This window comes from Acyrthosiphon pisum, chromosome X, assembly GCF_005508785.2.
Source record: "Acyrthosiphon pisum isolate AL4f chromosome X, pea_aphid_22Mar2018_4r6ur, whole genome shotgun sequence".
NCBI lineage: Eukaryota > Metazoa > Arthropoda > Insecta > Hemiptera > Aphididae > Acyrthosiphon > Acyrthosiphon pisum.
In genome coordinates, this window is record NC_042493.1 from 4,082,185 (window position 1) to 4,095,122 (window position 12,938).

At 29.9% G+C, this 12,938-nt stretch overlaps 1 protein-coding gene across 2 annotated transcripts in view; it reads right to left on the reverse strand.

Annotated features, from left to right (window-relative positions):
- The window catches only part of LOC100159991 (legumain), a 521,349-nt gene that overhangs the window by 199,137 nt on the left and 309,274 nt on the right, over positions 1–12,938 (reverse strand). The window lies entirely within an intron of this gene.

A 12,938-nucleotide genomic window follows, 5' to 3' on the forward strand; every position in this document is an offset into this window, starting at 1 on the left:
TATAATAATAATAATAATAATATAATATCTCTGTCGCGCGTGCGTGTGCGCGCTTTTGCGTTTGTGAGAGCGCGCCAGTCGAGCGATTCGTGTACGTGTGCGTGCGCGCGCGAGTGTTCGTGGCGGGGGGTGCGGAGAGGAGACAAAAAAAAAATTATATGCATAAACCCGAAAGAAAATAAAATCTACAACCTAGTACGATCAACGAAAAAGGAAGTGCCCGCGATAAGTGGTAGTACGTTCACTGGTACAAACCACATGGGCGGTGGTGAATCGCCCCGACAGTGTGGCCGGTGGCGGTCGACGCTCTGCCGCTGCGGGCGCCCACGGTACAGCCAACCCTCGCAAGTCACGCGGGGGTGTGTTTTCCGAGCGGCCGATGACCGCCGCCGTCGCGGACACCCTGCGCCGTGTTGCTGTGCGTGGTGCGTCGTCCGTCCGTCGACGGCGGTGCCAGCAGCAGCAGCGGCTGCTACACCTGTGCGGCTGTGCGTGTGGAGCCGTGGAGGTAGCCTGCTGCTGCTGCGTGAGCCGTTATCAATCGCGAGCCTCCGAACGTGATAAGACCGAAACGCATGTTTGTTTTGTCGACATGTTATTGTTATCGTCCGTGTGCCGCCCATTCGCATTTCGCGTCATCTGACGATAATAACACAGACTTTTCTGCATCTATTATATAGAAATCTATGAATAATAGTATTATTATTCTATTACCGTCGTGAATAATATATTAAACATAACACACGATAAATGTAATATTTTATCAATGTAATGAAGGTGACCACTGGTGACTGGTGTATTCCATAGAATTTTTTTTTTGTAAATATCAAAATGGTTTATACCTACACATTTGCCGTGTATTTTTCATAACAATAATGACAAATTAAAATAATAATAACCCGGCGCGATGGGATGAATAAATTTGAATAATTTCAGGTGGACAAAAATATTTTTCACAAATCTGCTTTTTGTCATATTTCTAAAATATATTAAACCGTATAGTGAAGAGCCAGTCCCGCACCCGGAAGTAAACATTGGTTTTACCAATTTCTTTTCTTTTTGTAATCCATTTTTAATTATTATTATTATTATTATGTTTAGTTATCACAAATTTGGGATTAGTCACCCAAGTATACACTTTGATGTTAATTAAACGATAGATTCCGATTTCCGAGTGCCTAATGCAACGACGTAGTCTCTGTTATTTTTTGTTATGTTTCTAAACATTAAACCGTATACTGAAGGGCCAAAGTCCCGGCACTCGGAAGTAAACATTGGTTTTATCAATTTCTTTTCTTTTTGTAATACATTTTAAATAATTATTATTATTATAATGTTTGATTATAACAATTTCGGAATTAGTCAACACCAAGTTGATGATAATAATTATCATATAAATTATTAAACGATAGTTTCTGATTTCCGAGTACTTCAATCAACAACGTAATCTTTGTACTCGCTAAAAGTAAACATCGTTGTGTCGACTTTGGAGTTCGGACCGATTTTATTTTTTGTAATTATTTGTCCTAACACGTCATTCATGTGTCTGGACATAGGACATGCATACAAATAAATGATTATTTTTACTTTTAATGGAACTTCATAAAAAATTATAAAGCGTTATCAAAACAAAATAAAATAATACGTATGTACGGACAATTCATTTTTTTTATAATCATTCGAAATACAAATATGTAATCAATGTATAATTTTTTCAATAGAAATATTCAAATGTACCTATAGTACCTTATCCTAGTTTAATGTATAATATTATATAATGCATCAGATATACCTTTTTTTAAAAAATATTTGAACGATTTGTAAAGTAGAATCATCTAGCACCTATATATTTAACCTTCATTGTTCAAGTTACTATACTTAATAAATCTTTGTTCAACTTAACATGTGTTTGATATGATTTGCATTGGAATTAATATACCTAGTACAATATAATCTAATTTCAACAATCAGTCTGAAATATAAAGTTTTTTTCGTAATTATATTTAGGTTTGAATTAGGGTTCAGAAGTTGTTGCATTTGCATGTTTTTTTTTGTGGGAGTACTAGATTTATTGATAAGTAATCTTGAAATTAATATTTAATTTAAAGACACTACGAAAAAATATTAAAAGTTTATAGTGAATATCTTTGTGTATACTTAGTGATTTTGTAATTTCAAGAGCATATTTGTCAGTTTTACATTTTTTAGAGGCTTGGAGCATATTAATTGACGATTAATAATATGTTTATAATACAATTTGATAATTTGACTATAAGAAAAACACTTTATAATGTATATTTATTTTGAGGTTTTTAATAATAAATATTTAGTACAAATTATAAAATATCTATAAATATATTTTTTAGTAAAATATTTGTATTCATGAAAATTGTGAGAGAAAAAAAAATAAGTGCATATTTATTATTTTTTAAGCATATTTTTACTATTATAAGCTCATAAGTTCCAAGCTCTACAATAATAATTAAATTCATTAATCTTAAAATAATTTATTACTACTTTTTTTTTTGTGGCATCGAAGAAGCTGCCGGAACTGATTAAGCATTACATCGACACATTTATTAGTACCTACCTAGCCATGAATTGCATTACAAATTATGGGAATAAAAATGTTGCAAACTATAACCTACTAATAATGTTTTCATTGAATTTCGGAAAAAATCCACTTACAAGGAAAACAAATCATTATTTTATAATATTTTCCAATAGTAGTACTTACTTATATACAGTTTAATTTACAGTTGATAATAGTAATTTAAATGTAAAAATATTATTTTAGGTTGTTTACCATTTTATAAAGTTCATTAATAATTATAAACTATAAAGGGCATCGAGTTCCGTTAGTAAGTATTTAAAATGAAATATTTATTTATTTATTATTATAGGTAATTAACAAAAAACTCTTTGAAAATATATCTTAAAAAAAATTCTATGTTAAATTAAGTAAAATGAAAATAATATAAAAAAAGTAATAATATATTACTATATAGGTACTTATTAGTTATTACGGCGCAATAAAAAATGGATTTCACGGTAAATATAATTTTAATATTTGTACTCAGTTGTATCCTGGAGAGTATGCCGGCCACGTATAGGTACCCATAATATAATCAATATTTAATATTAGTCTAGACTTTGACCTATCGGCTATCATGATTATACTTTTAAATTTGAATTGGTACCTACCTGCCTACATAAATAGTATATGATACTTCTTAGTCATAAGTCATTACCTACCATTGTAGGAAAAAAATTAACTAAAATTATTTTGTGATAGTTACCACTCATTAAACATTTATACCTAAACGGACAACAAAAAATGTAATCAAGTGTAGTAAGTACCTAACGTTCTGCTGTATATGGCCCAAATGATATAGTCCAAACATCCCATTGCATTATTTTTAACAGAGGTTTAGTCTAGGCGAATTTGTCCTAGGTGGCTTGGTGTAAGTGCGCCTCATCATTGAGTAGGTCCAGTAAAGTTCTACGAGGGGAAGAGGGAATATTATAAAACCAATTTAATATTAATTATTATTATTTATGATAATACGAGTGCCGACGATTGTATATTTGTATTTATATGATTTCGAATTAATAGTTTTAAACTATTAAGTATATCGTATATCGTGGTATTAACATAATAACATCGATTCTCGAGGGCTTGGCGCTGATAATTGTGATTTTCAAAGTCAATAGACAACATAAACGAATAAACGAGTACTTATATTTGTTTTATTAATTGATGCTTCTGTTTTTATGGAGCTTTCGTAGTATAGACTATAATTTATAGGTAGGTACCTACCGATCATATATATATATATATTATAACTAAAATATAATAATCATGACGTATCTCATCAGCTATACAGATCTACGTATAATAGATATGTTGTAATTTTGGTTTTTCATATTTCCATGTTATAATGGCTAAAATAAGTTTTAAAAAGAACGGAGCCCAAAATAGAAAAAAAATGCAGCAAATAAATTTGACAAGCATAGGTAACAAATTGAAAAGGAAAATTACAAAATTACATTTGTAATTTACTTTAAAACTGACATGGTAAGAGTAATAAATATATGTCCTAATAAATACAACTTTATAGCTACTTGTAAGTGTATTAATGTAAGAAGCATATATATTATTTAAATTAAATATAATAAAACTACATTTAGGTAATAAAATCTAAAATGCAAATTCATCGTGGTTAAAATATTTAACTTACGAATATTTATGCAGTGGATTTAGAAGCAGAACTGTTGAAAAAATGCTTCAATAAAAAATAATTTTTGTAGAGGTTTAAATATTAAAATATTGACTATATCTCAGTAATAGCAAATGATAGTTTGCATGGCACATGAGGTCACTGTAATGGATGAGTTAAATTTGAATTCAGTGATAAATCATTGCATACAAAAAACGATTCTGAGTGGAGTCGGACTGTCAGCTTATATTAGGTACCAAATATATTTTATATTGCTATCATAGTAATTTATTTTACTAATATTATTTAACTAACATGGTAGATGGAATTCATTTTCACCGTTAACAACAAATTTATTATATTACTAATTATTAGAACAGTATAATATAAATATGTACTTATATAGTTACATATATGTTATATCTTATATATTATAAGATATAGCATAATATATGATATATTACTATTGTTATTAACTTTTTACTTTTTAGCCAATACTGGCCATATATATTATATAAAACCACTAGATAGCCAACTTGATGAGTATATTGAAGTAGGGCAGCCATATAATAAAATCATATCATACCATAAATCAAAATCATATTAAATAAACATATTTCTGCGTAAGTTTCAAGTATCCACAGTTATTAGTTTTTGAATTACAAGAAAATAAGAAAATCGCTTCAAGAGAATTCGAGTGAATATCCAATAATTCACAAACAAGTTCAATTTCAAACGTTCACAAAAATTTAATTTGAATTTCCGGTAGACATTTGATAAATGTAGATAAACTTATGAGGAATCCTGTGTTACATTTTTAAATCTTAGATTAAAAAAAAAAATTTGTATGAATTTCAAACTCAAAATAATTTGCACATTTTCGTGATTTTTATTTTTTACGCCTTTTGTCAAAATTTGAAATGCTTATAAAAAAAATTGTGACTGGTTTTTATTATTTTTTAAATTGCATTGTATCAATGAAATTAATATCAAGAGCCTTGTATATTCATGTATATATTATTCATATTTATTATTTTTATGGTTTTTGGCCTAACGAATAAAATTTGATTGACTTTTTTAGAAAAAAAAAACCTAAACAATTTGGAAACTGAAAATTACTTTAAAACATTTAAAAACAAGTCAAAATATTTTGAAAATTGTATGGTATACCTACATATACAATGCCAATATAAACATTCACTGAAAACTGCATGTATCTACGATAATTTTTTTTAGAGTTACACCAAAAACCAAAATCAATTTATTGTCAAAACCTAGTTTTGCGTAAAAATTCCCGTTTGTCATTAATTGTTTTTGTTTTCACGGCGCTTTTGAAAACTACTGGAAATGTTAATGTTCCCGAATGCACTAGATTTACTTTCCCATCGAACAAGATACTGAAGTTGAAAATTGAAGCATTATTTAAACTATCTATCGTGTGAAAAAAATATATTCATCACTCCGCTCAGAATCTAAAATAGATTACAGCCTAATTTAATCTAAATATTTTGTACATTGCATTGTGTATTTGTAGTATATAATAAATAATAATATACGTTAAAGTTTTAGTCCTCACGAATAATATTTTTGAACGGCAACAAAATAACTAAAACCGTTCTTCTCTTTACACATACCTATCCAATTTCATCAAAATTTAAAATCCAAATGTTTATAAAAAATATTGTGCTTATATATTTTTAAGATTTTTGGGTTTCAGTAAGAACCATTTAAGAAAGACCTTGTATTACATTGTCAAACCTTGTATCTATAAACATTTACCATTTATACATTCTGAACTTTATATATATATATACATGAGGTTGTCAGCGCACTATTAATTGTTTTCTCTCTGAACCACACGCAAAGCAAATTTATGTTTAGCAGAACCAACCTTGTTGTTACTTTTAATATTATAGTGAATTCACCTATTAATAATAATAAGCTATTATCAAACTTCAAGTTAATAACATTACCTGTGTGGCTGCGTCCTTATACATTGGCTTTTTTATGATGTTTTAATTTGTATACAATTTATAGGCATTTTAAAATTGTTATAATTTATACGCTCATAACTAACATACAAATTAAAATAACATAAAATAGCTTATAAGCTATTATTTATTAGCTTGAAGTTTAGTTAGATAAGTACTTATTTAGAACTAAAGAAGCACATTTAGATTTTACTAATTTGACCGATACCTAATTAGTTACCTACAAGATTAAAGAAGTAATACAATTTATTAAACTATCCTAATAAATGTGTATACCTACTGTTACAGTAGTTTTAATTTTCATTTGTTATTATGATTTGTTATGTAGGTAAATTGTAATATGCAATAACATTAAAAGTTACTATACCTATAGGTATAGTACCTACATCAACCAATTATTTTTTTTTCTAATGTCTTGAATAAAAAAAAATGTTTTTGGCATTTAGAAATCACAAGTTGATATCCGTTACACGTTAAATAAAAGCTCCTGGATAAAAATATTCTCATATATATATATATATTGTGTTTTATCTTCGCAATTTGTGCCTCGTTAATATAAAAAAAAAATCAGAATTAAAAAATGTTTATATATTGTGAAAGATAGAAAACGACATTTTCATACTTTATAAACACACTGTATATACAAGGAGAAGTCACCTATGTAAAAAAATTATTATCCATTCGTGCACTGTGCAGTGCTATTCTTTTTAACCGATAAATGTAATTTTTTTAAAACGATAAACCCTAGACATTATTCCTTATGTTTTAATAAGTACCTATTAAGTAGGTAGGTACCTATAATATTTATCAGTTAATTCATAATTATTGGCCCTAATATTTATTAGTTATAGTATGGTTGTGTTAACGTATTAACAAGGAATTTACACTGTTTAAACGGGAAACTTCTCGTTCAAGATAATATTAATATTATAGGTTCATGATAATATGAACACAATAAATATAATACAGTATACACATTACACAAATGATCGCGGGATACGAGCCGTTAAATCTGGTTTAAGAAATTGGAAAATTATAACTTATACTTATCAACTCGTCAAATTGCACTGTCTACGTGTCCGCAGCCTTGCAATTTACAAAACAAAATGTGCTTACGTGATATTTTATGCTCAAGTCGCGTCCGGAAAATTAGTAATTACCCAGTAGTTAGTACTTAGTACTCATTGGCCACTCAATGGTCTTATCAATTCGAGAATCAAAAGTACATGATTTTTTTTTTTAGTGGATTATAATATTATATTGTACTATGACGTAATTCCGTGCACTTTGCACGCCACTCTCTGACCCTCTCTCCCTCACACAATATAATATTAGTCTCTATGATATACCTAGTTCATAGATATGGCTACCATATGGATATGGTTACCCTCTGACAACGAGAAGTCGACAACAATAATGAGCACGAGGAGGGCCACGGCATGGACTCGCGTGTGACGATTACACGCACGCCGTATTATTATTATCGTCAATTATTAACACAATAATGCGTAGGTAGTTATTACTTATTAATTTATTATTGTCATCGCTACGGCGTGACGCGGACATTTTGTTTTTTTTACTTGCCGATTAATAAGGGGATTGGCAATATTGGCATCGGTGATTTACCGTATCTATTTATCGCAACACGGGAATTTATGCGTTTATTATAATATTATTTTCGACGTAAGTACCGATCTAATCCTTACAAGGATTTGAATTTGTAAGTCATCCTGAAGTCCAGTCTACTTCTACTTGAAACTTTCCCGTGCTGCCTAATATTTACCAAGAAAAAAATTGAATGTAACAAATTTTAATGTTCCTTTTTTAGGGTTCCGTACGGTATCTCGAGACCCTATTACTAAGGCTCCGCTGTCCGCGGTCCGTCCGTCTGTCGCCTGGCTGTATCTCATGAACCATGAAAGTTAGAAAGTTTAAATTTTTACAGATTATGTATTTTTGTTGCCACTATAACAACAAATACTAAAAGTTCTAAAATATATAATACAAGCAGTGTTGCCGACATGTTTATAATTGATGATGGTACGGAACCCTTCGTGCACGAGTCCGACTCGCACTTGGCCGGTTTTTTCTAATAAAATTCACTTTGGTGTGGCCTACAGAGATACAATCGAGAATTCGGGATATTAGATCTGAAATAGACTTCACGAAAAATTGTAATTTGTTTACAGAATCCTTATCACATTATTAAATAGATCGGCAGCTACCACGTCTGCATTCAGAGGCGGGTAGGTGAGAAATTCGTCCCCGTTCGATACCTATTAAATGCAGCCCAGTGGACCGGCGCGGTGCACAGTCGTTAGCTAACAAATATTACTATTTTTATAATTTTGAGGAAATATAATTTTGTGTACACAGGGAAATTATTGTGGCCTCGGCGTGTATTGTGTATAATATGTAAGTGGACAATTAGTGGTATGTGAAGACGATGGAACATATTATTATACATATATTTTTAAGTGCGACCCATTGTCGACTGTTGTTAATTCTTTTTTTGACAAACAGAAATACGCGGATATTATATAGCCAGGTAGGGAACTATACATATTTACAATGATTTGTTAGCGTGCATGTAGTAGGTATGTACGACTGTACAATATCAAAATTGTTATAATCCTAAATTATTTTATTTCTAAAATTACTTTTTAAACAACAATAAACCATCGTATTATAATTGTAATATTATAATTTATAATATTAATTATATTATCTTACATCGTCAGTCGTCACATTATAGACCATATAAACAGTTGAGAACTTAAGTGTTAAGTGTCTACCCACTCTACCTATCGCGATATTATATTTTGTCGTCCGGTTCTGTTGCAGCAGGTAGCTTGCGTAATGAACGATTTAATATTATTATTAACGTATCATACTACTCATAGGTACAATAATATAAGTCTGCAAAAAAGTACCGGTAAAAAGTCCGAATGGACTAAATGGAAAAAAAATATAATACAAGAAAAAATTATTTTTAAAAATATTTGTATTATTTATTTTTATAAGTTACACAATTATTTAAAACATATTTTAGTCATAATTTTATTATTATTAATAGACAATAGAGATAAAAAGCGATCACAATTACTTTTTTAGATTCTGAGCGGACCGTAAATGTTCAGTGGTTTTTCCCGCGGCATTAAATAACTATTGATAAAATCGAAAAATGACCTCTTTAAAGTACCATCTTGATCCAATTTTCTAAAAGATAAGGTACTATTTGTTGAAATCGAAGCACTCCTTCTGTTAGAAATTTTGTATACAGGATATAAAAAAAATAAATAAATAAACACCATTGTAAAACCACTAGCTTCCTCGCTCCGCTCAGAATCTAATAATGATTTTAGTTATTTTGTAGTAATTTATAATATTAATTAAACTTACAGGCTATAATAAAATATAATAACAATATAAAATATTCAGACTGACAAACCGTCTCCGCTCAGAATCGTTTTTCGTGTACAATGATATGATATGATATCATTGAATTCAAATCTATTAAAATCCATTATAAAGTAACCAACTTGTAACCAGCTATTGTACAGCATAGCGAAATCCACTTACCCGCTTTTTTTTCTTTTCTCTTATAACATAAAATTGTAAATTATGTTCAGGACTTCAAGAAAAATTATCATCACAAAAACAATTATTTGCATTTAAAGTGAATTCACTGATTATCATACTTTAAGCTAAGAACATTACCTGTGTGGCAGTGTCCGAGGGTACGCTTTTTTACGATATTTTCATTTTTATAAAATTTATATCCATTTTTAGACTGTAATAATTTACACGCTCATAACTAACATAAAATTGAAACATCGTGAAAAAACTATCGTAAAGATACAGTTAATGTTCTTTACTTAAAGTTTGATAATATAGGTTAGTTCACTCTAATATTAAATGTAATAACGCATGGTTGGTTCTGTCAAAAGTAAATTTTCTGAGTTGCGTGTGCGTCAAAGAAAGAAAATAAATGGTGCGCTGACATCCCGTAATACCAATTTAAAAATCGTGTGTGAAAAGTAAACTTACCTACCTGAATAAAAGTGTTTGATATTTCCCACGATTATTTTATTTTGTGTCTTTTAATGGATGTGTTTTTCAAAATCATGAACACTGTGGCGGCCGGACTGTGCATGTGACACGGCCTATACCGTATTTTTGTATTTATAGCGTTAAATTATTTTATATTGTAGACATGGTGTGTATTTGATCGAGAATGTTTCTAATTGTCAATTGAAACAGACAATAAAAGCATGGTTTTATTATAGAAATATGTTTTGAACATTTTTAATTTATACCAATTTCTATGAATATCTATTATAGTATTATTTATTTATTTTAATTGCATTTGTAATCTATACTATGATATAAAATGGTAAGGGTTTTCTTGGGCCGCGCTAACCGAGAAAACTACTGAACCGATTTGGCTGAAATTTTTTACTGTTATACCTGACAGTTTGTTGAAGGTTTTAGTACAACTTTTGTTAATAAAAAATGAGCATAAAGTTCTTGAAAAATTAAAAAACTAAGCTAATCTAATCCTTTATACGTAAAAGAATAAGCCTTTTGTGACTACACTATTAATTTTTTCCAATTTTTTTTTCACAGAGTGTTCCAAATATCTTCCCGAGTATCACAACATCGCCCGAAATTTGATTTTTTTTTTTTTTTTTTGGAGGGTAGGGAGAAGGGAATCTATATTTATTATATACCTAAAATAGGTACCACTGAGTCACTGATCGCTGTATCTCAAAAACTACTCAACATACGAACTTGAAATTTGGAATAGTGGTTCTTCTATATTTTTACCGTGCAATAAGAAAGGATTTTAAAGAGGTGCTCAAACAGGGACGTTGAGGATCATATTGGAAATTGTATTTTTTATTTATTGATAGTTGCCATTGGTTACAGTTAATAGTAGAAATTAGTGATGATTTATTATCAGTTGTCATTGGTTATTATTGGACAAAACAGGTACAAGCTTGCATCAAATCGATTATTTAAAAATTGCCTACCAGGGTATAACCCGAGTTGCACTTACTGCAGTAAGTTACACCCAAGATTGTAGTTGAACAATCATATTTTTTTTAAGATTTGCGATTTTTTACGGGTAATGAAGTTCATGGGTTCTGCTATAAAAATATATAAGATTAATACCGCTAGAAACATTTCAACAGGTTTTTAATGACCATTTTTATATTTACTTGCCAATCACATTAAACGAAAAAATTTCAATAAAAAATTATTCATCGTTCAAAGGCAAAATAAACAACCAGTCACGGGCGAAGCTGTGATGGGTCGGCTTGTAAATACATAATATATCTATACTATCATATAAAGAGGAGTTGTTAGTTGACGTTGTTGAGGGTAATCTCTGGAACTACTGAACAGATTTCGAAAATTTTTTCACCAATAAAAAGCCACATTATTTGTGAGTGTCATAGGCATAAATTAATAAAGTCCAACCCGAGGAGGTGCTCAAACAGGAATTTTGAGATTTACGTTTTGAATTTTTGTTTTTAAATGGTTATTGGTTGCTATTGGTTATAGGAGAAATAAATAGTAGAAATAAGTATCAATTATTATTTTATTGGTTGCCATTGGTTATCGGTAGATCAGGTACAAGCATGCATCAAATCGAATTTTCATACATTGCCTATAAAGGTGGCTGAGTTGCACTTATAGCCGCTGATCAGCCTACATGATATACTGTCGTACATTGTCAGATTGCCTAATAGGCAACTGTAACGAGTTACACCCAGTGGCGTGCTCAGGAATTTTGAATGGGGGGGGTTCAACTTTTTTTAATATAATATTTTAATCAATGATTATTTATAACCAGGGATCGAAACGGTACTAAATTTTAACGGTTACAGTTTCGGTTTTTGAGAATGATTTTCTACATTTTATGGTTTTGGATTAGGTTCTAAGATCGGTTTTTCAAATTTTTTGGTTTTGGTTTCGGTTTCAAAAAAGGTTTTTCAAATTTATCAGTACTAAGAACGGTTTTTGAAAATTTTCGGTTTTGGTTTTTCGAACGGTTTTTGAAAATTTTTTTTCTTGTACCTAATAACTGCAGACCCGATTTTTACTATCTATTTACTATACACTATTAAATTTCAATCGGTTTCAAGAACGGTTTTTTAAGATTTTAGGTTTCAGTTACGGTTTATTAACCGGTGTTTTGAAGCTTTTGGTTTCGGTTACGGTTACGGTGTTGAAATATGAAAAAACTGCGGTTTTAACCAGTATTTCAGAAAACCGGTTTCGATCCCTGTTTATAACAAATCATTATGTATTAAAATGTAAAATCTAATTATTTTAATTTTCAATTAAACAATTTCAAAACATAAAACTCAAAATACGAACACATATAATAATGTTTTTACTTTTTATAATTATATAAAATGTATATGTTGTTCAATCACGACGAGTAAAGGCGGGTTTCCACTATACACGTTTGCCGTGTACACGAAAAATGTTCAGCTATATCCAACAACACGGTATATCGTGGGTAATCGTGTGGTAACTGATCCTAACCAACCAATCACAGCTAAGGATTTGTATGCACGTTCACGCATACGTGTATAGTGGAAACCCGCGGCCTTAACATAGAAAACAGGAACATAATTTGGTTGCGGTAACATGATAAATTGGTAACAAAATATTTCACAATGATACCTAAATATTATTATTATGTCTGATA